Source organism: Ictalurus punctatus, chromosome 8, assembly GCF_001660625.3.
Source record: "Ictalurus punctatus breed USDA103 chromosome 8, Coco_2.0, whole genome shotgun sequence".
In the NCBI taxonomy this organism is placed as follows: Eukaryota; Metazoa; Chordata; class Actinopteri; order Siluriformes; family Ictaluridae; genus Ictalurus; species Ictalurus punctatus.
The window spans coordinates 19,364,498-19,390,621 of NC_030423.2; the positions used below are offsets into that span (position 1 = coordinate 19,364,498).

The window sequence follows — 26,124 nt, forward strand, 5'->3', positions numbered from 1 at the left end:
TAGAAATTACATTGAATAATGCTGTGCATTTCAAGGCACTTCATGGGGACTGCTAAACTAAAACTGTTCATACAATCTTCCACTTGGTTTAAGTCCTCATCATTTACAATAGCTTACCTGAGGTTTAGCTTACCTCACTTTCCTATAGCTGAAGTTTAGCTTACCTCACAGTCCAGGTTAAGCCATACTTGACAGTTAGTACTATGGAGGTGAGCCCAAGCAATAAAGTGAATTAATTAATTCCTTATTAACCAACTTACAGTTTGAAAACTAAATAAAATGCCAAAGCAACATTTACGTCCCATGCTTGCTGACATTTCTCTCGCCGACCAACGGCAACTTCCACAAGGTGATTTTTATAATGTTGGGGTACAGAGAGACTGTACATTTTGAATGAATATATCTTCTAAATGTTAATTTTGGCATTGTTTTGAATCACACTAGCTTATAGATAACCTTAAGGCTAAAATATTGATACTAGAAGACACAAAACTTCAATTTTCATTTTATGTAGACATTAATATTACCAGAAGGTTGTAAGTTCAAGCCCCAGGAATGACCGAGAACCACTGCTGATGCTTAAATATATTGGATTCTGCTTCACTTGAGAGTTGATTTATCTAAATGGAGCACTTATATAGCGCTTTTATCCAAAGCACTTAACACTGTCTCTCATTCACCCATTCACACACACACCAATGGTAGCAGAGCTACATCGGGAGCAACTTGGGGTTCAGTGTCTTGCCCAAGGACACACTGGCATGTGGAATCATGTGGGCTGGGAATCGAACCGCCAACACTACGGTTAGTGGACAACCCGCTCTACCACCTGAGCCACAGCCGCCATCTAAAATCATATGGCAAATGAATAAACGTCAACAATTCAACAGGCTGGACTACTGTATAGGAATGAATTCTTATTATAATCTTATCTCAAGATTCATTCTTTAAGAATCCTATTTGATTCAAGATGATCTATATTTTTATTGGTTTTATAGACATGTGCATTGTTTAGTTGTGAATACGTACTGTAGCAGTGTTCGACCCGAGTGTTATGATTCAACAGTTGTTGAAGAACCTTTTAGCTAGCAACTTTCAGGAGAAAGTTATTTCTAAGATAAGATCTGAGCTGAGTAAAAGGAACTAATTATTAATGGTGTTGTCACTTTGGAGGCCTAAAATGGCATGAAGAGTGAACTGGAGGACAGGGAGGTGTTTTAGCAGCTTAGCAGTGGCCTGGCTGACCTGCGCTGTGAGGAAAGGGCCAGACAGCTGTGATTGCAGTAGAGATTTCACACAGTGTAATTACCACACTGACACCATGGACTGAAAGGTGGTGCTGGGTGTGTGTGTGTGTGTGTGTATGTGTGTGTGTGTGTGTGTGTGTGTGTGTGTGTGTGTGTGTGTGTGTGTGTGTGTGTGTGTGTGTGCGCGCATCTTTGTAGGTGTTCCGGTTTGTTAGAGGTCTGAGCATGTACATTTGTGTGCTTGCATGTGCATGTAGCTATATTCTCTATGTATGTGTTTATAAGTGTGTATGAATAATTTTGTGTGTGTGCTGACATGGAAGAGGCGAGAACAAGAGGGCTCTACAGGTTATTAGCCCTAAACACTAAGGGAGATGAACCGGCGGAGCCTGCGCGTAATTTGAAGGCCCATCAAGCCTCATCAGGAACAGCAGGGAGGAGAGTGTCTGACTTCATGAGCTCATTCTCCCGACTTGGGCGGAAAATTACAGTAATTAAAAAGCCAGATAAGTACCGTCTCTTGCACTTGAGGTTTTTGTGTGTGTGTGTGTGTGTGTGTGTGTGTGTGTGTGTGTGTAGGGGGGGAGATTCTCGCCGTCCCCTCATCCCTCCGTCGCCTTCGTAGCGTCCGGCCTTTCTTTCGTGACCCCCTGGCTCCTTTGTGTGCACTCAGCACCACGGTAATTACCGCCTCGCTGCCTCGATGGCGTATTGATCTGATGAGAAAGGTGGCGAGGCGAAATGAGACTGAGCCGAGGCCAAATCGAAAGGTAATTCAACAGCTCGGCCCCCTCGGCTCTGGCGTACCCTTTCATTAGGAGACAACTGTGATATTGCCCGATCGATAGCCAACGCCGGATTGATCGAGGAGGCTGTCCACCAGGCTTTCTTCACCAAGCTCGATCGGTGAACACTGAACGCTGAATACTGAATGCTGAACACTGAACGGCGGCCTCTTGATCCTAATTCTGTCCAATGCTGCCATTCAGGGAGGACAGGGGAGAAAAATAGCAGGCGTCACAGCCCTACTCAGGTCTCGGTCACACCACATCGTCCTGATGATATTTCAGTTAAATAGCTGGTGGATTGTCTGTAATCATGTCTCTTTTTAGAGCTGACCGAATGAGAGCTGTCAGATTTGGTAAACAAATAAAAGCAAAATACCAGCATGTCCGCCCAACCTGAGGCAAATGGATCAATGCCAGGGTGAAACGGTGAGCCGTTCTGTTTTGTGAAGGGGAAAAAAGAAAGAAAAGAAACATAAGCTCCACGAAGGCGAGGAGAAAAGATTGGTCTAAGCAGGTCTGTCAAAACAGTGGAAAGGTTTATAGAAAGGAGGGAATATTAATTATGCTGTTACAAACACAGTCTACTCCTTGGTAATTTGGATCACTGTCATGGAGTTTCATCAGCCGCCTGGAGCCCAAATGACATGTCCAACACACACACACACACACATACATTTATATATATATATATATATATATATATATATATATATATATATATATATATATATATACATGCAACATTTAATGCCAGAACAATCCAAACTCAATCTTTCCAACTCAACTGACAAAAAGAGTGAAGTTTTGTACACCAAATGAAGGAGTGAAGCATTTAGACACCAAAATGACAAGAAGGAGCTGTTTTGATAAGGCAATGTTTTTTGGGTTTTTTTTTTTTTTTGGTGGTAATCGGCATTCTCGGCAGACACAGACTCAAATTAATCCTTTCAACTCGTCAAAATCCAGTCATGTGGCGTCAGACAGAAACATTCAGCACACTGACTGACTTCATTTATCAGCTCTACAGTATGCTCTCTGTTATGATGCCAAAAACAGCCAAGAAAAAATATAATCAATCCTGTTTGCCCTTATATAAGTACTAACCGGTGCATCTCATACCTGTAGCTCATACAGTACGGTCTTAAAGCCCTGGCTCTGGAACTGTTTTAACAGTGATGAAAAACTAATGCACATTTGTCTAATTTTGATCACTTGGGTCATAAGTTTATGCCATTTATAATGTGTCTGTTCTCACTGACTGAAGGCAGTAGGGATGATGATTTATAACACACATTAGACTGTACTAGTAAAGTTAATGTCACAAGTAGCAATTGACGTGTTATGAGTGTACTGTAATACCCTTTCAATACAAGATGCAACATGCATATGTACATATATACAGAATGCTATATTATACTCCATATATAACATATAGGGTTTAGAATATAGGTAATGAGGTTTATCATACATCTTTTGAAAGTGATTTGTGTCAGTTTTACATCATGTATCCTTAGAATAAATCTATAAGTGTCAACAGAGTATTAGTATTATTATTCTTCTTTTTTTGATAACTGACATAAAACAGGTTTTGTTATTAGACACTTGAACTCTGTAGTAAAGTTTGCTCAGGCACACAAGACATTTAACGTTAGATTTACAGATTAATTATCATGTAAAAATAATAATAAAAAAAACACGTGACCAAATATTTAAAAATACTAACTGTTATTGTGTCTGAGTTTCTTTCATTTCTGAATGATAGTCTCTTCTACTCCACTTCGTAAGCTTGGTTAGAGGTTAATATTTTTTTGTTTTAGGTCTTATGATAACTTTTTTCTTGGTCCATTTGTCTCTGCTCCAGAGTTAAAGCTGCTTAAAAGTTGGGAGTATATAATTATTTTATTTGGTCATGTTAAAACAGGAAAACAAAATCTGATTGTCAGCTATAGTTCTTCTGGAGACTTTTGCTTATATTTTTTCAGCAAAACCCAGCAGCCATCATTGTGTGTGTGTGTGTGTGTGTGTGTGTGTGTGTGTGTGTGTGTGTGTGTGTGTGTGTGTGTGTGTGTGTGTGTGTGTGTGTGTTTTTTTTCCCCTGAAAAGTGTCTCTTACGTAATATGCTGCTTTCTTTACTGACATACATAGCACAAAAACATTTCATTTTGTGCTAAAAAACTAATGTTTGGGAATCTAAAATGTTTTTGTACTTACTTCATAATGTAGAAGACACACACACACACACACACACACACACACACACACACACACACACACACAATCAAACATATGAGTGTGAATGAAATAAAAGGAATAATAGGAATAGGAATAATAACAATAATAGAATAAGAAACACAGGATATTAAAACTGAATAAAAATCATGATAAAACATAAAATGGCATAATTCAACATGCAAGTAAAACTTACAAATACATGTGTTATATAAGATATAAAAACTAATATTGAACATTAGATTATATTATATAATCTAATATTTGAATTATATTTCACTAGGTTTTTTTTTGTTTATTTGAAATGTTCAAAATTTTGTGAGCATTGATTAGTAAATTATTTCAGCATTTTATTCCTCAAGCTTTGCATGCAACATTTCTTGCTTAATTTTTTTTTTATCACAATCATATATATTTCCCAATCATATATATATATATATATATATATATATATATATATATATATATGATTGGGAAATATTTTCTCTTTTATTTCTTGGTGGATATTAGATTAAACACTAATTATTCAGAAAAGACAATTATCTGATGTTACATGATACTATATCTGTGCTCGTAGTTTCTGCTATTTGATAAAGCATACCTTCTAATTATTTAATTATTTTCATCCTATATAGAATAAGCATGTAACTTCTGTGGCAAAAACTGGCAAAATAAATAAACAAATAAAAATTGTAGGATTTTATTATTTTTTTCGCTGAAAATGTTTAATTTAGCGATGAATAAAAAGTTAACAAACAAATAAATACTGAGGAAAATACAACATAAGTTTATACGGAATATAATTTTTTTCTTTTCAAGGACATCTATGGGGTTAAACTTGGGGTTAAGGCAGCTTTTTACTGTGTTAAGTGTTAACATGAAGTGGGTCCTAACTTTGAATGATCTGCAACACTTCTGCAGCTAAAGAGCAACTCTGTTTCACACTGTATTACATACAGTAGCACAAAACTTACATGAGATCAGCAGTATAGCATTAAGAAGTCAGTATGACTCTTTAAGAGAGGAAAATTGACTCAGCTAGGTGCTGTAATTAACATTAACTACTGTAAAAAAAAAAATAAAAAAAAAAACTTACTGAGAAGTGTTGAGTACTTGATTCAAGTCGAACAAAACCTGAACTCAGCTGAACAAAACCCTGCATTTCTTTTTTCTCTACTCTTCACGCCGAACAAAAGAAACACATGGCCTGTCCATCCTGTCTGCACTGAGTGAAGACTCTTATTCATGCACTTCATCTGAATGCTAGCTAGGGTTCACAGAAGTGTACTTAATGTCCAGGTCACAATGAGATGCGCGCTAATGATGGACAGAGGGCTTTCTAAAGAAAAATCCAGGTTAAGGGAAAGATAATGAAAAGAGAATGGGGAGATGATCTTCAACACAGGTCTGACGCTCCCCTAGATGTGGAACAAACTGTTGTCAGAAGATTTATTATGTTGGAGAAACTTGATTTAATAATAGCAATTGTGAAATGCTCGGACAAGGAGTCAAGCTGTTATGCACTAGAGGTGATATGATCCCACTTTTTCACTTCAATGGATCATTATTTCGAGAGACAATTCAAATAACCACATAATAGGCCATTGATTATACCAGAGCTATCAGAGATAGACAGCTTTGAGCCCAATTACAGAAAAGGACGGATCCCTGTGCAAGCTGTCCGGCTGTGATGAAAGAATTCTCGCAATTTGAATGCATTGTAATAAAAAAAAAGGAGCTACGTTATAAATGCAGCCTTATTCAAAACATCTTTACAATGGAGATGTGTGAGAGGCTAATATCTGTTCAGTCTCCTATTCATATAAGCTGTCAAAGGAAAGGAATTCTTGTTTGAGATGAAAATGAAACACGAACAGGCACACGCATGCTCAAATAATAATAAAAAAAAATTGGCCTACAGCCCTTGCACAGTCCATTGGGCACAATGGGATTTATGTTGGAGTGGTGCCAGTTCCACTTAATCAGCTTCTGCTGAGTTCAGCCTGTAACGTGCACACGTGGTGGTATGGTATGGTATGTCCATCATTTTTATTGTATACTTTAAGTATATAATTATTTAAAATTTTTTTTACATACAATCAACAATTAACCACACATACCTGCAGGTGATAGTCAAAAATCAAAAACAATACTTGCACACATATCAAAATAGCTTTATTCACAACATGTCGGTCACATGACCTTCATCAGGCATATACAAAGGTTCCCCTGCAACCCTGCGTAGGACAAGCTGTACGGAAAATGGATGGATGGATGGAGAGATGTAGATCCCTAACGAGCATACCACAGGTGATAGCAGCAAGGAAAAACTCCCTGAGAGGACATGAGGAAGAACCAGACTCAAAAGTATTATTATAAGTCATTACAGTAAACAGAAGAGTCCAGACAAACAGTATCCTGTATCCTCTGAGTCTTCTAATTTTAGCTAGAGATGCACATCGGGCTGTTTATTTTTAATCCCGTTCACACAGATATCATTTTTGTTTGTACCTCCCTACAATATTTTCTGCCTGACTGCAAGCCTGAGTAGGTAGTTACCAAGGATGAACATAAAAAACCGCTGTACTTTCATGTTAATAAATGTGGTCTTCGTTTGTCCTGTGAGCTTAATGAAAGTAAAAACCTCATGTGGAATCCTCATGAGTAACTCATGCCTTGTGAACCTTTCCAACAAAAAATAATATTTAATTTCCTATTCATATCTGTATTTGTATCTGTTTAGAACACATCATCTGTTAAAAGTCTTGAATAGTATCACCTGAGTAATAAGTGATCAAACAAATCAGATTTTGGTATTTATTGAGCATGTTCTCCTCTCTCTCCCTCTCTCTCTCTCTCTCTCTCTCTCTCTCTCTCTCTCTCTCTCTCTCTCTCTCTTTCTCGCTCTCTGTCCCCAGCCTCTCCGCCCTGAACAGAGGCATGCTGGGAGTGATTGCCGTGATTTTCCTGCACTCTATTGACACCATGGCAGGTGTTCTCTCCACTTCCTCTCTGTGCATGCTGGGAGATGCTAATCCCCTTCAGGAGGTCTGGATCCACTGCATCCCTCCCTCCAAATCCCCCCAACACACCATCCCTCCATCACCAACCCAAGTGTCTGACCAACACATGGGCCAGGTGCATGATACATCTTTTAAAAAAGAAAGCATCTACTTCAAGCTCTTTAAAACATGCTGGGATCAATGTATGTCTCTTTTCCTGATTGTACAACCCCAATTCCAAAAAAGTTGGGACAGTATGGAATATGCAAAAAAAAACCCCAAACAAACAAAAAGAGTCATTTGAAAATTCAATTCACCCTGTACTATATTGAAAACACATTATTTGATGTTTTACTTTGTGAATTGAATTTATTTTTGAAAATATACACTCATTTCATATCTGATGACTGCAACATACTCCAAAAAGTTGGGACAGTCGACTGTTTACCACTGTGTAATATCACTTTTTCTTTGAATAACACTTATTAAGTGTTTGGACGATGAAGACACCAGTTGTTAAGTTTAGCAAGCGGAATTTCCCCCATTCATCCATTATGCATTTCTTCAGCTATGCAACTGTACAGGGCCTTCTTTGCCTTATTTTGTGCTTCATAATGTGCCACACATTCTCACTTGGAGACAGGTCAGGACTGCAGGCAGGCCATGCTAGCACCCGCATGCTCTGCTTACAAAACCATGCGCTTGTAATCCAGTCAGAATGTGATTTGGCGTTGTCCTGCTCTGGATGGCAGCATGTGTTGCTCCAAAATGTGTACATATCCTTCTACATTAATGGTGCCCTCACAGATGTGCAAGTTACCCATGCCATGGGCACTGACACACCGCCATACCATGACAGATGCTGGCTTTTGGACCTGATGTTAATATTAGTTTGGATGGTCCTTTTCCTCTTTGGCCTGGAGAACACGAAGGCTGTTTTCTCGTCGGACCACAAAACACAATTCCACAGTGCTACTGTCCATCTCAGATAAGACCAAGCCCAGAGAAGTCGGCAGCGCTTCTGGACAGTGTTGATGTATGGCTTCTGCTTTGCATAGTAAAAGCGACGAATGGTGTTGACTGACAAAGCTTTACCAAAGTATTCCCGAGCCCATGTCAGGATATCCATTACAGACTCTTGACAGTTTTCAAGACAGTGACGTATGAGGGATCGGGGCTCACGCGCATTCAGAAGTGGTTTTCGGCCTTTATGTACTGAGATTTGACTGGATTCCTTGAATCTTTTAATTGTATTGTGCACTGTGGAAGGTGAAATGCCCAAAATCCTACTGATTTGTCTTTGGGGAATGTTGTTTTCAAAGTGTTGGATTATTCGCTGATGCATCTGTTGGCATATTGGTGAGCCTCAACCCATTCTTGCTCTTGAAGGACTAGGACTTGTTTGGACGCTCCTTATATACATGATTAGACGATTGCCTCACCTGTTTCACATCACTTTCTTATTTTACCTTGTCACATCGCTATTAGTCCTAAATTGCCCCTGTCCCAGCTTTTTTGGAACTTGTTGCACGCATCAATTTCACAATAAACGTTTATCTTCAAAAACTATGCAGCTGTTTAGGTAAAACATCAAATAGCTTGTCTTCATACGTTTTCTGTTTAAATACAATTCAAAGTACATTTACAAATTACTCATCTTTGTTTTTAGACCAAGATGAATTGGGGTTGTAGTTGATCATGAACATGTTTGGTGTCTGAAGTTTGTACTACAACAAGGCAATAAGGTTTTTATGGGTGACTAGCATCATGAGAGCTAACATTACATATTGAAGTATTGTAAGTAAAGATAGATAGATAGATAGATAGATGGATAGATAGATAGATAGATAGATAGATAGATAGATAGATAGATAGATAGATAGATATTGTTATTCTAGCTATTTGGTTCACAGTACACCATGGAGTTATCACTGGGAGCAAAATTAATCACAACGAAACATAGCTAGCTACCTAACTAGTGGGTGTGTCTCAATCAGCTCCCTATTTCATGAATTAGTATATTGTGTACATGAGTTTGGGTACTGTTAAAAACCTTGACTCACTACACATTAGGACAACGATGACTTAATTTCCGGCGGCATGACTACATACTTGTGTTGTAAAACGTGGCCATTGCAACAGGCAGCATCAACAACAGGCAGGACCGATATCTTTCTGACATCATATGTTATATAAATCAGTTAGCTTAATCACACACATTTCTGTCATGGTACTTCAAGTACGATCATAGGCTATCTAGTGGATTTTTTAAAAAAAACATGAAATTAAACACTTAAAAGTCATTAGACTCAAACAAACCGTGTATGGGACGTCAAATAAAGTAAAAAAATTGTTAGTGTAAGTAATCATTTGAGAGCTACAACAACAAAAACAAGCTACTTACATTTGTAGGAAGTTGGCTGAGAGATCATCTGCCATTTTTTTCCTGAGCTGAGAGGCTTCAGAAAACATAACGTCATTTCCAGTAAGGGAACACAGTGAGCATCGATGCTCCCTGTTTTTTGCGGTACATTGTGGGATTTTTTTTAGGGTGCAAACGTTCCATCACACTGGAAGGATTGTGTGATTTAGAAAACCCTTAAAATGTCCAACTCCCTGATCAGTGCCCTGACTACTGAACTAGGGAGCTGATTGAGACGCACCCTAAACTACTGAGATATATTAGTTAGTTGATTAGCTCAATGCTGTAACCTGGATGGAGTCCTAAGCATTCTTTTGTTAGCATGACATCATGGAGGACATTATCAGTCACCACGACAGAAATTATTTTAGGTGTACCTCCATTACAAACTACAAGCTTGGTTGATACCACTAATTTTGGGTTACATGGAAAATTGCGTTAATTATTCATTTAAATATTCCTTTGCCTTCCAGAAATTCCAACAACAAGCTTGCTTGTATATCAAGGTTATGTATTATAGTAAAGTAGATATAGATGTGGGGGGTAAATTGTTCAAAGAGAAACATCCTGCATTATTTGTCTTCACATTTAGAAATCCAGCCTTTGTGTACACACACACAAACACACACACACACACACACACGGCCACTGTTAGCCCAACACGGAGCAGGTCACGAAGGAATGCCGGGCGGCTCTGACCTCACAGCATGTGTTTTTCTGCATGACATTAGTGTGTGCGCACCTTCAGCCTAACACAAACACAACGTCTCATTGCAAGCCCTGCTCTTCCAAGTCATTTAACCCAAAGTGGATATTACAGAGCGCAAACAATTACGCAGAGCACTGTTTGCACGCTGGAAAGAAATGGGCTATGACACTCTACATTGTGTTTAGATTATTGATCAGCCATTGCCGTATCAGCTGTACGATTTCTATAGTAGTAGGCACAATCAAAATGCTTATATTTAGAGATACACACAAGCATAAACTAAGTCTGTGTTATCCAGAGAATTTACTAAATACTAGCTGCTATATGCTAATTTCTTCAGTCTCTTTTAACTACAGCAAACATCCAAGATGACAAGGATAAAAGACGCCGCATGAAAAGACACAGGTGAAAAAAGATAAAAGTCGATGATCTCTGAGGATGGTAGCCATGTGTATATAAAACACACACACACACACACACACACACACACACACACACACACACACACACACACACACACACACACACACACACACACACACACACACACACACACACACACACACACACACACCAGAAATGCAACAGCTGAAGCTAGCAGTGGGGCAACTGTGTGCTGAAATTCTTTATTTTGTATTGATGATGGGCTACAAGCCGTGTCAGCCATTTGGTCAAAAAAAAAAAAAAAAATCCATAGTGTTTTAGCAGTTTTGAAGCTTCAGAATATTATGGGGAAAAAATCAAATGTACACATTATCCTTTACTCCAAATCCAATAGATGAGTCAAAACATATTGAAATCATGCTAATCATACAAAATCATTCAAATCTTGAACTAGCTAGCTATGTTCCTTAGGTACTATTTCGCTGGTAGTGAAAAACACATTTTGTAAAGGCAATTTATTTAATACCTTATTTTATTTCACACATAACTTTATACTATGATAGTAACTAACACCCACACTAGCCAGCTAGTTAGCTACAGTATTTATGTTGAGCTACTCCAGTGACAACTCTGATTTCATTGTTAGCTTCTTACTCTTGGCTATAGTTTCTGTGGTGAATATATCACAGGCTGAAAAACAACTATTAGAACTCATGGTTAGGGACATATATTTTTTGAATCTGGTATTTCTTGAATAAATGTTCATTTAATGACAGATCTTTTGGTGTCAATTTAGGCTTTAATATATAGATTTTTTCCCTGGCACTCCCTGCTGAATACAAATAAACAATAGAAACCCTCATAGAATTGGTAATGGATTTAATAGTTATAATGGGAATTCTATTGGATTTAATGGAAACTATAATGGTTCCTGTGGGTCTCTACTGGTAATTTGTTGCTTTCTATTGTCTCAAAATTATTGAACACCTTCATGGCAAGCATCTTTAATACTTAGTAGGGCACCCTTTTGCTGTTAAGACCTGCTGCAAACGAGATGCATAGCCAGACACCAGCTTCTGGCAGCGTTCCTGAGGAATCTTAGCCCATTACTCATGAGCAATGGCTTCCAGTTCAGTAATATTCTTGGGTTTGCGTGCTGCAACTGCTTTCTTCAAATCCCACCAGAGATTTTCTATGGGGTTCAAGTCAGGTGACTATGATGGCCCTGTAGAATCTTCCAGGACTTCTTCCGCAACCAAGCCTAGGTGGAATTTCAGGTATGCTTGGGATCATTGTCCTGTTGGAAGGTCCAATGACGCCCAAGCTTCAGCTTCCTTACAGACGGCATGACGTTTTATCCTAGGATTTCTGATACTTCAATGAATCCATCTTGCCTTCCAGGTTTCCAGTGCCAGAGGATGCAAAGCAGCCCCAGAGCATCACCGAGCCACCACCATGCTTGACTGTGGACATTCTTCTTCCTCCAGACATATCGCTGATCCATCGTGCCAAAAACTTCCGGTTTTGTTTCATTGTTCCATAGAACAGTATCTGAAAACTTCTATGGTTTATTTATATGATTCTGAGCCGATTTTTCTTGTGCTTTTAGGTCAGTAGTGGTGTACGTGTTGGTGTTCTGGCATGGAAACCTTCTGTGTTTAGTACGCGCCTTACTGTGCTCACTGAAACCTCCGTGCCTGTTGCCACCAAGACTTGCTGCAGGTCCTTTGCAGTCACTCGAGGGTTTTTCAAAACCCTTCCTTCTCAGAAATCTGGTTGCAGCCATTGATACTTCCTTTTTCTGCCTCGTCCAGGTAGTGTACACTCAACTCCTACAAACTCCTAGCCAGTTCAGGTATTTCATAAATTTTCTGCCCCTAGCCAGTTCAGGTATTTCATGTGTTCCAGCTTAAGCACACCTGGTACAACTAATTAAGCCCTTGTGTAACGGGTATGGAAAGTATTCCATACATTTAATGTGTAGAATTACACAAAATGAAATGTATACCTGATGTAGCGGTCCACTTGTGTGAGTACTTTCCCTTTTAATTGTCATGATGTCATGGGTCTGTGTAATTCCCTGTTTTGGCTCCTCCTCTTCCCTTTCGCATTGTAATTGAATGGGAGAGGTAGGTTTAATTTTGAGTTCTCGATAATCTTGTTTCATCTTTATTTAAATCATCATTTATATACATATATACTCATTGGAATTTGTGTGTATAATGTTATTTTACTTACCTGTGTGATTATTTTTGCTGTTTTAACCTCCCTTTTGAGTAATTTTTTTTGTATTTTGTTTTAAAATGTGGAAATGAGAGCACATGGTGACCATCACACATCATGTTTATTTTATAGGGCACAGTGTAAGGGCGATTCACTCAAAGAGGCTGCTTATTTGTGTTATCAGGTATGGTTTTTCTTTTATATTATTTTAATTTGTTACTTGGGTGAATTCTGCACCTTTCGCACTGTAATTGAATGGGAGAGAGCACAGTGTAAGGGCGGTTCACTCAAAGAGGCTGCGTATTTGTGTTATCAGAGAATAAATGAAGAGTCAACCCAGTTGCCATCCGCCTATTTTTTATTTTTTTTTTGGATAAAATAAAACACACAACGCAGACTACAACCACTTAATCTTGATTAGTTGCATCAGGTGTGCTTGAGATAAACCTGTTTTGCATATTTGTGCTGTTGTGAGGGATTCTATTCTCGGGGCTTAATAATTTTGAAACTGGAGAAGTCATTATAAGTTGCATTTTCAGTTGAATTTGGGGAAACCACTTGAAGCATTTGTTGTGTTGAACTATTTAAATTGCTTTTGTTTGATTTGTTCATTGCAAACAGCTGAACGTCTGAAATTCTGACAGTAAACCTGATTTGTAATGGGGGTTGAATAATTTTGATTGCAACTGTACTTTTAAATACATTATGCTGTATATACTAGTATTTGCTTTAGATCAGTCAATATACAGACATATTATGTATTCTAGAACACTGACCATACAGATTTTAATTTTAAGAAAGAAAACGGATCACTTGTATAACTAATGTTAGCTGGCTAGATTGTTGCTAACCAAAGATGAATTTGGAAGCATCCATGTTTTTCCCACTTTGTGGATCAAATACTCAAAGGTTGAAAATGATATCATTCTAACTTCCCACTTCCAAGTTCCATTTTTCAGAAGAAGCATTTAAAGTCCCAACACAAGACATTCGAGTAGCCACTTTTTTTTGTAAATCACAGTCTATGCGTGTTTTCTGAAGGAAATGTTACACTTAGAAAGACAGACGGTAACATTATGGGGCAGCCATCTTGGACAACTTGTTTTTAAGTTTTAAGGCAGAACTGTACCAGAAATCTAGAAGTCATGCTACAAATTATTTCCAATTTTAATTTAAATTTCTTCCTGTTATTTCTAAAATTATTTATTTAAAAAACAAAGCCATAGGAAGCAAGTGTATGAAGATTTGAGCATGTCTCGACTGACGTGCCCCTCCATTTAGATTAATTCAATATTACGGTAAGTGAAAATGTGTTCTCTGTCTTGTATCTAGAGGAATGTTGTGTTAATAAAAATCCCAGACATGAGATTAAATGTACTATTCACTCAGACAAAACTTTATCATCCTGGGTTGATGTTTTGAAAAGAGTGGTATGAGCTTTAGCTTTTTTTCCCAACTCCTAGTGAGAGATGTCACATGGTGGATGCTAATTGTCAGATTTCAGGTCATGTGCACTACCCCCTACCTTCGCTTTGAGAAGCAGACATCTGCGTCCAGATAGAATTCCAGCCCATCTCCATTCCTCTCTGATGTTCCTCCAGAGCCTAATGGATTGTGAAAAGTCTGGCAGGATGTAATCTACAGAAGAGAGAATGTTTGCTCTGTGAATTGCAGAGTGGAGTGGTATAGAATCAGAGTAAAGAAAATGTTTGCAGAGTTTTACATGTCATAAGTGGCAAAGTGGTTTAAGGTAAAAGACCTGGTTCTGAAAGCAGAGGTCATAAACCAGTAACAAGAGGAAGTGAAATAGGATGCTTAAAAATATGTAAGTCTAATTATACTTCTTTTTTTTTTTTTTAAATGATCAACATTTTTAACATGGTAATCCATATGATCTCTGAACTTAACGTTATATTAAAAGAGAGAGAGAGAGAGAGAGAGAGAGAGAGAGAGAGAGAGAGAGAGAGAGAGAAAGATGGATAGATAACATTAAACACCATAAAGGTTTAACTATTCTTTAAAACTACGAAAGATATATTTTTTAGCAGGTTTGCTAAAAGGGTCAGTGGTTATTCTCAGATTTTCACTTTGTACATTTTTAAAGTCTTTTCAAAAGATTTAATTTTCTATACTGAGATGATTTCAAATGACCATTATAACAATTTTGGGTACCGCAATACTGTTATATTGACACATCCCAAAGCCATCTATTATTATTTTGTTTAGATGTAATGCCATCATTTGTAATGATCTAAACCTTAAAGACCAAATATTAGAGATCCACTCTAATTTCTCTAATAATTATAAATTTATCCTTTCCCAGTACCGACACTGATACAAAAACCTTGAGTATCAGCCGATAACGATAACCATCTAATATTTTTTTTACTTTGAAATGATTTTTTTATAACTGAAACACTTGAAATCATAAAAACCACAACTTACACAAAACTGCAGCTCACTTTCATTGCAAATATAATAAAGTATAAATATATTAAAAATCAATCCTAAAAAAACAACAATACAATGATATCTCAACTTTTCCTAATCCAAACAAAATCTTTTCCATTTGTTACAGAATTGGATACTGATCTTGGTTAGCAGATTGGTGCCATCTCTAACAAATATATTTACATTTTATATTTGAATTTTAAGTAACAGGTAAGTTTATAATTGAAGCAATATTCCATAATTGACAGCAACCATCCACTCAATCATATTAATAAATTCATTAAGCTTATAATTTAATCAGTGTATTATTGAAGCAACAACCACAACAGTGCCTAAGCTTCTATCTTCATGTTCTCTGCACTAGCAGATGTTAGCATAAAAAATATTTAAGTCATAAGTATTGCACGTCCCACATAATTAGCAATTACACATTTAAAATAGCCTGAAGTTAACATCTGCTATCTGCCAATGTTTCTTTATCCCAACTGCGCATTTCACATCCATCAGCTCGCAGCTAATTGATCTGCCAAGAGAGTGGCTCTGTTGTGCTTAATTGTTCTTTCATCCTTCACTTTCGCCTAGTCAAAGCGCGAGACAGAAAACAGCATAAGAAATATTAGGACTGATGACCTTTAATAACTTGGTCAGAGAGTGTACTCCAGTGCTCCTATGCCTTAAGGGTTAAGGATAACAGACAACTTCAGACAACAATCTCAAAACGTGGAATTCTGGCAATTCTGGAATTGTTGTGTTTACATGCAGCCACTATCAACCATTAGTAAGTATAAATATAGAAATATTTGCCCCCAAAATGGTTGTAAGCCTTCAAAGTAATTTTTTCAGTAGTCAGTTTGGGAAATCATTCGCATTTGTGAATGACAGTTCTGGGACACATTATACATTATCACATCATATTTCATATACCCCCACTAATATTGACACACTTGGTAAATATGAGCATAGAAGGCTGTGAAAAATTGTCTTTGTTGTTTAACCTTTTGATGTTTTGTTAAAAAAAAATGTTAGAAAAATACTCTGCTCTCATGGATATCAATCAATTGCGATATTTAAATTTTTTTTTTTGTATACCTGGGTTAGCAGGAACTGGAAATTGTTCAACCATGACTTCTTGTTTCACAGGAGTATAAATATGAGGTCAAATTCCCTTAGTCATTCATAGCATTGGGTGAGACCAAGGAATATAGCTGTGATGTGCAAAATGGGAAGTGGCTATAATAAAATAGCACAATTATTGAAAATGCCCATTTCCACCATCAGGGCAATAATTAAGAAGTTCCAGTCAACTGGAAATCTTATGAATTAACCTGGAAGAGGACCTGTGACTATATTATCCCAACACACTGTGAAGAGGATGGTTCAAGTGGCCAAAAAAAATCTCCAAGGATCACAGCTGGAGAATTGCAGAAGGTAGTTGCATCTTGGGATCAGAAAGTCTCCAAAACTACAATCTGGAGTCACCTACATCACCACAAGTTGTTTGGAAAGGTTTCAAGAAAAAAGCCTCTACTCTCATCCAAAAACAAACTCAAGCATCTTCAGTTTGCCAGACACTATTGGAACTTCAAATAGGATCGGGTTCTATGGTTGGATGAAACCAAAATAGAGTTTTTTGGTAATAAACACCAGAGGTGGTTTTGGTGCACACAGAGAGGTAGCCATATGGAAAAGTAACTTCTGCCCACGGTTAAATATGGTAGTGGCTCTTTAATGTTTTGGGGCTGTTTTTCTGCCAGAGGATTTGGACATTTTGTTAGGATACATTGCATCGTGAACTCTATCAAATATCAACAGATATTAAATGAAAACCTGACTGTCTCTGCCAGAAAGCTTAAAATGGGCCATGGTTGGATCTTCCAGCAGGACAATAATCCAAAACATACATCACAATCAACACAAAAATGGTTTACTGACCACAAAATCCAGGTCCTGCCATCGCCATCCCAGTCCCCTGACTTGAACCCCATAGAAAACCTGTGGGGTGAACTGAAGAGGAGAGTCTGAAGAATCTGGAGAGATTCTGTATGGAGGAATGGTCTCAGATCCCTTGCCATGTATTCTCCAACCTCATCAAACATTATAGGAGAAGACTCAGAGCTGTTATCTTGGTTAAGGGAGGTAGCACAAAGTATTGACTAAAAGGGTGCCAATAATTTTTTTTGTTGTTGATAAACCTGAGTTTTGTTTACAATTGTTTGATATCCATGAGAGCAGAGTATTTTTATTTTATTTATTTTTTTTAACAAAATATCAAAAGGTTAAACAATAAAAACAATTTTTCACAGCCTTCTTTGCTCATATTTACCAAGGTGCCAATATTAGTAGAGCGCACTGTAGATCATATATATATATATATATATATATATATATATATATATATATATATATATATATATATATATATATATACTTTCATGGTATACTGTATGAGAATAATAATGACTCCTTGTTTGCTTCTGCATGTTTACAACAGATTTCTTTGGCGAGAATGTCTCTTTAATGTACAATAATACTGCCTAGACAATCTGTGCCTAAATTGTTTAATGAAAATGAATTCCACAGACCCCCTCAGCAGAGATTTATTTTATGAATGTATCCAGTAATCCAACTATTTAAATATTAGGCTCATTACTTAAACATGTACAATATATTTGGATAATTATTGGATTTAGAGAGTTCTTTCCAGAACCTTCCAACCACAGAACACATTAGGTCCAAGGTATTTTATTACAGATTCAAGATGTTATTTGTCACATACACAATTATATACAGTATATAACTTGGAGTGAAATGGAAATCTGCCTACTCCACTTTAGACTGTGCATTAAATACTATATTAATAATTAAAAGACTACTTTTATATTTATATAAACTACTAGTTTCTGAGTTATTGGGATTTGTATTAAGCCCATTGAGGTCAACTGAGCAGTCAAACAGGCCAATAACTATATAATAAATATGACTTGGATAATGGTGATTTGTGATTTCCACCACTGTAACAAAATAAAAAAATTAAAAAAAATCACAGACCCTACTTTCAATTCTACAGAGACAGCTTTATAGCTTAAATCTATGACATTACATTTTAGGCCTGCGTTGTGTCTGTTTAAGACATGGAAGATCTCAGACAGCCTGGAACAATAGTGTCACTGCGAGTAAAAGAACCACAGTGAAGGATCAAGGGACAGCAGGAACCCTCAGGCTGAGCTGTGCTAACGACAGGAGGATTATTTGGGCGTAAACCGCTGCAGGCTCATGCCACGGCTGGCCATCGTTTATTTGTTCCTGACGTCCGACTGAAAGACTACCGCTCCCTCAGGTACTACAGAGCGCTGTCGTAACAGCGAGTGACAGCGAGCAGACGGCCCACTTCTCCCTTCGTGCCGTTCCACCCAGGACAGCGCTGTTTAAACTCTCTGCTAAATTGGGCGTTGGGAAACGGGGGAAGAAAACAGCAAACATCAGCCCTTTTGGCTTTATCTTGGGTGACTCGCACTGCAACGCAGGCAGCTGGAGGGCCTGCACAAACACTCGGGTTCGGCCGATAGTTTAACACACTGGAGACAGATGGGAAGATGTGTTTTAGGGCATAGCATGCCATTGTAGATAGGGAAACATAGATTGGAATTGTTATTTATAACGTTTTTATCTTGTCCCTGGTTAAAATGCGATGCTGTCATATGTACAGCTGCTTGCTTTCAGGCTGTAAGATGTTCACCAGCTAGCATCACTACAATTAGCAAAGCTATTAGTTCAACTACATTTTCCAGCAGTGACCTGGTGGCATTGATTGTTGTTTTGAAATGAGTAACAGTTAAGTAAGGAATAAAACACTTAGGACTGTATTAGCATGATGTTGAAAATAATAAACAACATGGTGAATCAGAGTTACTGTTACTACTGCAAACTTGATTGAATCACAAGTTGTACTTTTTAGTCATTTATTGTTACGTTTAACATTGTGGAACCTCCACAAAACAAGTTATCACTTAGCTACATAGTTGTCAGATAGCTATGGTAAAGCAGCTATAAACATTTTTTTTCCTCACCAGCCTCACTTTTTTCTCTTTGTGTTGTAAGAAAAAAAAAACTGTTACAACATGCTGGCACTGAAGACTCCTTCCATAAAAGCTAAATCTCCAAACAGAACACACAACCAAATCAACATGCGTTCATGTAGCGCGTCCACCATAGAAGTCCACATGGACAAGTTGCTAATATAGAAACGATAACATATTAGAACATTAACATAAACCTTGAAGCAACAAATACTGTCACAGCTGTTGTTACAGACTTCCTAACCAATCCTCATTTGAGAATTCAACTGTGCTGTGGTATGAGCTATTTTATTGAACAATTTGCAGCGTAGCCTCGATAAGCACTACTAAAAACTATTGCAAACTTGGCAATTCTAATATTCTCATAGTATTTTATGAAAACAGTGGATGCACCAAACATTTCTCCTTCTAAGACAATGCCATGGAGGTTCTTATCAAGTTTCTCACGGAGGAAAACTAATCAATATTAGTTAAAAAATTTCCCTTTAACTTCAAATCATGCTTTTAAAATGGTCACCTCCTCTTGAATGTTTAGTTTCAGTTATATAGATTGGTGTTTGGGACTAACTTGTTGATTACGACAGTGCCAAATTATTATTTTTTTTCTATTTAAAACAAAAACTTTCTCACAAACTCTGTATAAAAGACTCCTGTACTGAAATCCCACTCATGTATACATTGTATATATATATATATATATATATATATATATATATATATATATATATGTGTGTATATATTTTAGCTTTGGATGCTTATTAATAAACTATCACAGTTTTATTTGGATAAAAGTGTTGGGATTTTTCTAGGCTATCTTAAGTTGTTTCTCTGACATTAATTTGGCATAAATTGCTGTTAAATGTTTACAATGGTATGTACACTGCATTCTACCATCCATTTATTGGTTTGATCATTCTCTGTCCATCTTCATCCAATAAGCTGGTAAGGGGAAACCTAAAGCAATCTTTGTCCATGCAGCCATGTATTGTTTGCCTATCTGTCCATCCATCCATTTTTTGTCCATCCATCCATTTTTTGTCCATCCATCCACAAAGCAACCATCAATCTATCCATTATCTTCATGGCCATTTGTGTCTGTTCATCCTGTCCATGTGAAACAAAAACCTTAAAGTAACGTTTGTTAGTCCAGCTGTCTAATAGTCCAACATTTGGCTATTTATCCATTAAGTGATACTTACGTACAGCCTTCCATCCACCTAAGGAAGTGGTGAGATTTAAAATTATGGTTTTCCATCCATTTTTCTAGGCTATCTTTAGTTGTTTCTCTGACATACATTTGGCATAAATTGTTGTTAAATGTTTATGATGGTATGTTCTTCAGAAGTACTATAGTTTTTTTTTAAAAATCATTTGTGAATAGGAAAAGAGACGAAAGTGATGATAGATAGTATACATTTTCTCTGGAACATAGCTTTAAGGTAGCTAAACTACATTTTCATAGAGTAACTCACAGCTATGTTGTCTGCATTTATATTTCACTCAGCAACCAAATATGTGTAAGAATAGATAATATTTTCTGTACTAGGTCAAAGTTTGTGAAATAGAACAGTGAAACATGCATTGTGCCTCAACCAATGGGTGAAAGAAATCAGAACAAACTGGCAATAATGATGCTTATCAGTGATAACTCAGCTAGTGCAAGTCCCAAGCCAACTGTCTTTTATGCTGTTTTCTTTATTCTAGCAGGTTTCAGCTGAATGAACTGCACTTAATGCCTCAGCCAGGTCCCCCACTTGAAAACATACTGCTTGTAGAAGCCTTGTCTTTTAAGACAATATATCGTCTTGTTTTGGGGCGTGCAGCTGCGAATCAAATGACCAGTGAAATCCACCGGCTGGTGTGTTATTTCACGCCGAGGGCGGTGACTGTATGTATTTATTTTCGCACAATGGAAACACAGCCAGGCCAGGAGCTCTTTCATTTCCGTCCACAGGGGTGGTGGCTCTCCGCAGAGCGCAATTAGAAGGCCCGACACCTCCTCAGCCATTGCGGCCCCTGCCACTCATGACACTGATCCTATGGAGAGCCCCTCCTTGTGCGGGAGCTTCAATTACACCCTCACACTGGCTCCATTTACTCCTGCTTTTATACATAGGCTAGTGATCCAAGAGCAAGTAGATTAAAGACAAAATACACTTAAAACAGCACGCTTAAGGTATTAGCATTGTATTACTCTTTCTGCAGGAATCTTCTCTACAGTACATACTAACATACTGACTGCTGGAACTGCTATTTCCCTTATGGGATTAATATTAAAATGTCTTTCTGTTTGGTTATCTGTTTATTTGTTTGTCTGTGTCTTTGTGACATTATTTGTATTTACCCATACAATCTTCCATCCATACATCCGTCCATCTTTCCATCCAGCCATCTGCATGGTGAGAACTGTTGAACTTTAAAAAAAAAAAATAAATCATCCTTTTGAATAATCACCCATCTATGCATTTTTCCAGCCACTAATTTATGTATTCTCTGATTCTCCATCCATCCATCCATACATACATACATATGTACATAGTCCTTATTGTTTTTCCATCTATCTGTCAGTCCATCCATCCATATAATCTTCAATCCATCCATGCATTCTTCTAGTCATATGTTTGTTCCTCCTTCCATTTGTCCATCCTCCATTCATCCACCTTTGCAGTAATCATCCATAAAACTGGTAACACGAAACATAAAGTGACTATTATCCATTCATCTTCACCTCCATCCATCCACTCATCCATCCATCAATCCATCCATCAATCCATAACTGTCCATTATTTTGTTTCTCCATCCATTAAGCTAACTATTCATCTTTACATCCCTCCGAATGTTTACATCTCACCAGCTGAAATGAAGCTTAAACATGCTTGTCCATCCATCCGCCTGTCCATCCATCCATCCATCCATCCATCCATCTGGACTGCTAAGAATAACCAAAAAATATAACTGTTGTCCATTCACTCATCCAGCCATCAATCCATATTCATCTACTCTTCTTTCCATCCATCCGCTCAACAGTAGTACATCTATTCATCTACCCTTTGTCTGTCTGTTTATCCATCCATCTATCATTCATATAATCAGCCACTTATTTAAAAAGCTTGGACGCAGTCAAATAAAATTTAAAGTTTGTTTTAAAATTATATAAAAATTTAAAGTTTAAATTATTTGACATTATATTTTACATAATCAGTGATGCTGTTGATCAGTTTACAGAGGCTTCTAAGGAGGTCTTCCAAGCATGAGTTTCCCCCTGAAACAGTGTCTAGTACTTTCTGACAGGTGCCAGTTTGTATTGGGGAATATCAAGATGTAGGGCTTTATCTTCTATGAGTTCTATGAGTATATGTGTGTTTGTGTTTGTGTGTGTGTGTGTGTGTGTGTGTGTGTGTGTGTGTGTGTGTGTTTGCCGAACCACAGGCCTTCCTATACCAAAGTAAATATATTAGCCTGAAACTTATAGAACAACAATCACACAAACTTAGATTGATTCTTTGTTTCTAAGTCAAGATGATAGACATGCGCTCTTTTTTCAATATCTCAATATAACCTTATTCTAACAGAATACACTTTGTTTTTCCACTTTCTTTGTGATTCATCAAAAGAATGTTGTGCTGGCTTTATGACACATTGCCATCTACAGTACACACATTTATATTTACTTGTTTGCTCCTTCACTGCCCACCAATCAGCCTTGAAGGCTTGATCACACCCAAATAGCCACTTGTCAGTTTTGTGGACACAGATTAAGCCTAGTCTTGCACTAAATTACACTGTCAAAGAAGATTCTCGAGTTGATGATGCTTTTTAGTCTGAAACGTAGCCTAATAGCCCTTGCTCTGGTATTGGATTTGGATGGACCATGCCAGAATCTCGGGTCAGTTCCCGTTTTATTATTTGTGTTTGGTTAAGTTAGTAACAATACCAGTATTTTTTTTCCCTTTAAAAAAAAATATGATCAAATGGTAGCATCTGCTGAAATAACAACTAGTATACTGTTATAAATATTTTGCAGGCTAAGCTCATCAGAAAAGCCATGTCACCCTCTGGGACAAAAGTATACTTTTCATTATGAATATTTTCCATAGCTTATAAAATATTACACACTATCATTCCAAATAATATTATTCCAAGCATCTGCCCTTTCACCCCCGGGCTGGTAAAGCAGCCAATCTCAGCCACCTGGAGCCACGATTCAGCCGGTAGAATCACTCTGATCTTTTTAGACACTGGGGGAATATTCAGCTGCTCTGCACGTCTCGTGTGCAGTGACATTTCAGCTCGCTGCTGCAGATACGGCACTGAACACGGGTTCATATGGAGCCTCAATCAACGACAGATACAGAGAGAACTGGAGAAAAGAAAAGAAAGAGGACTTGACAGGTCAAGGGTCAAATTTAGACAAATTTATTGTCAGCTTAGCATATTACCTCACATAATGTCAACAGCTGTAATCTTTATCAACATTTCTCTATGCATTTTTTGGCTGTCCATCCAAATTTATATCCATGCATCCATCTAAAGAACTGATGAGATTTAACATTATATATTCCTTTCATTTCATTATACAACTATCCACACATCTATCTATTGCACTGCATTGTTCCATTCATTTATTGGTTTGATCATTCTCTGTCCATCTTCATCCAATAAGCTGGTAAGATGAAACCTAAAGCAATCTTTATCCATCCAGCCATGTATTGTTTGCCTATCTGTCCATCCATCCATTTTTTGTCTTTCCATCAAAGCAACCATCTATCTATGCATTAATCTCATGTCCATTTGTGTCTGTTCATCCTGTCCAAGTGAAACAAAAACCTTACAGTAATGTTTGTTAGTCCAGCTGTCTAATTGTCCAACATTTGTCTATTTATCCATCAGTTGATACTTATATACAGCCTTCCATCCATCTAAGGAAGTAGTGAGATTTAAAATTATGGTTTTCCATCCATCCATCCATCCATCCATCCATCCAACCTTCAATCTGTCCAGTCATCAACAGTGAAAACGGTGAGATCGAAAGTAGAGTGACATTTGTCCATACATCTAAAAATTTGTATAAACACAATATCTCAGCTACTGCCAATGGTCAGTTGACAAGCAACGAGGTTGGACGCTAATGTCTCCAACATCCCCAGCGTGCTCAACTTCTGCTTGCTTCTGTACTTGTGACTCTAGTTCTGCTGCTGTGGATGGTTCCACCCTAAAGATTTCCACTTCCAAAACACAGTAAATGAGCAAAAGTAATCCTTTATTAGATAATCTCACCTGGATACTGTAGATTTGTGCCCAAGAACTGCTCCTGTTATCATAAAGACTGCCCTGTGCTCATCACAGGACTCTTATTCACAATCTGCTCATACACATCTTTTCACACTTGGTTGTCTTTACTCTTCAACACTTGTATTCTGTAATGATTCATAATCCCACTGTCCAGTATCACCTTGAAGAGCATGGGTTCAATTCTGAGTTTGGTTCCTTCCTCATGTCGTCTTGGGAAGCTTTTTCTCACCACAATTCTGACTTATGGTTCATTAGGGATTTAAATCTACATCTGGATTTCTGACAATGTCTATTGTTAAAAGCGCTATTCGAGGAAGATAAATTATTTCTATGGCTATCATAAAAATAAAATGTGACAAAACTCTCAGAGCATGTGAGATACAAATGAATATGGTCCAGATTCACTGTGAAAATAGTTACAAATAGTTACTACATGTGAAAAACAAACATTTTCTGGTTCAGTTCAAATCATTTACTTTTTTCTTTTAAACACTTGAACACTGGTGGTTGATCTCCCCCTTCTTCCTTGTGCTTTTTGTCTTTATAGAAGATTTTATATATTAAAATCTAACAAAGCAACCATTTTATGAAATATTTGCTTCAGTTTTAAACAAAGCATTCTTGAATAATAAGTAGCAGCAGGTAAAACTTTGCATTATTTTTTCATAACTGATGAAATAAAGCACCACCATGTGTGTACCCCCCTGCCCACACACACACACACACACACACACACACACACACACACATACACTAACACTTCACCCGATTCCCATACACATCCCACAGCTTCATCAGGCACCCTGTAGTGAGATTATTCTCGCTTGTACCCTGCGCTCAATCTTCAAAGTCTGAACACAGCCTCACTGAGGAACAAGCTGAGCTTTGATCGCTACATGGATACTCGGTTTGTGCCCAAATCGCTCACCTGAGGTCGGCAGGGTGCCGCTGGGATGGTAGGATTAATGTGGAAAGTAAGTGTACTTTCTGTAGATGGATGGCTAAACACATATGACACACACTTCCTGTTGTTCTGTGGCCAAGTCATATGATGCAAGTGTTCATACTGGCCTCAGGTCCACTGTTTATTAGCATCACTTTTTTTCTGCGCTGGGGTGAAGTTTGAACCTGATGGATGCAATTTTTGCATCAGGATTGGAAAGATTTTAAATTTCTATCAAAGGGGTCATATAAATTTTGAATATTCATATAGATGCAAAATTTCACTCACATTCATCCATTTTCCGTAGCGCTTATCCTACACAGGGTCGCAGGGAAGCCTGAAGCCCATCCCAGGGAA

At 37.6% G+C, this 26,124-nt stretch overlaps 1 long non-coding RNA gene across 2 annotated transcripts in view; it reads right to left on the reverse strand.

Moving 5' to 3' along the window:
* LOC108268487 (uncharacterized) overlaps positions 1-26,124 on the reverse strand; it is a 72,213-nt gene that overhangs the window by 26,829 nt on the left and 19,260 nt on the right. For both annotated transcript variants that reach the window (XR_008396861.1, XR_001813320.3), the window contains exon 2: positions 14,531-14,643. This is a non-coding gene — a long non-coding RNA (uncharacterized LOC108268487). The remainder of the gene's footprint in view (positions 1-14,530; positions 14,644-26,124) is intronic.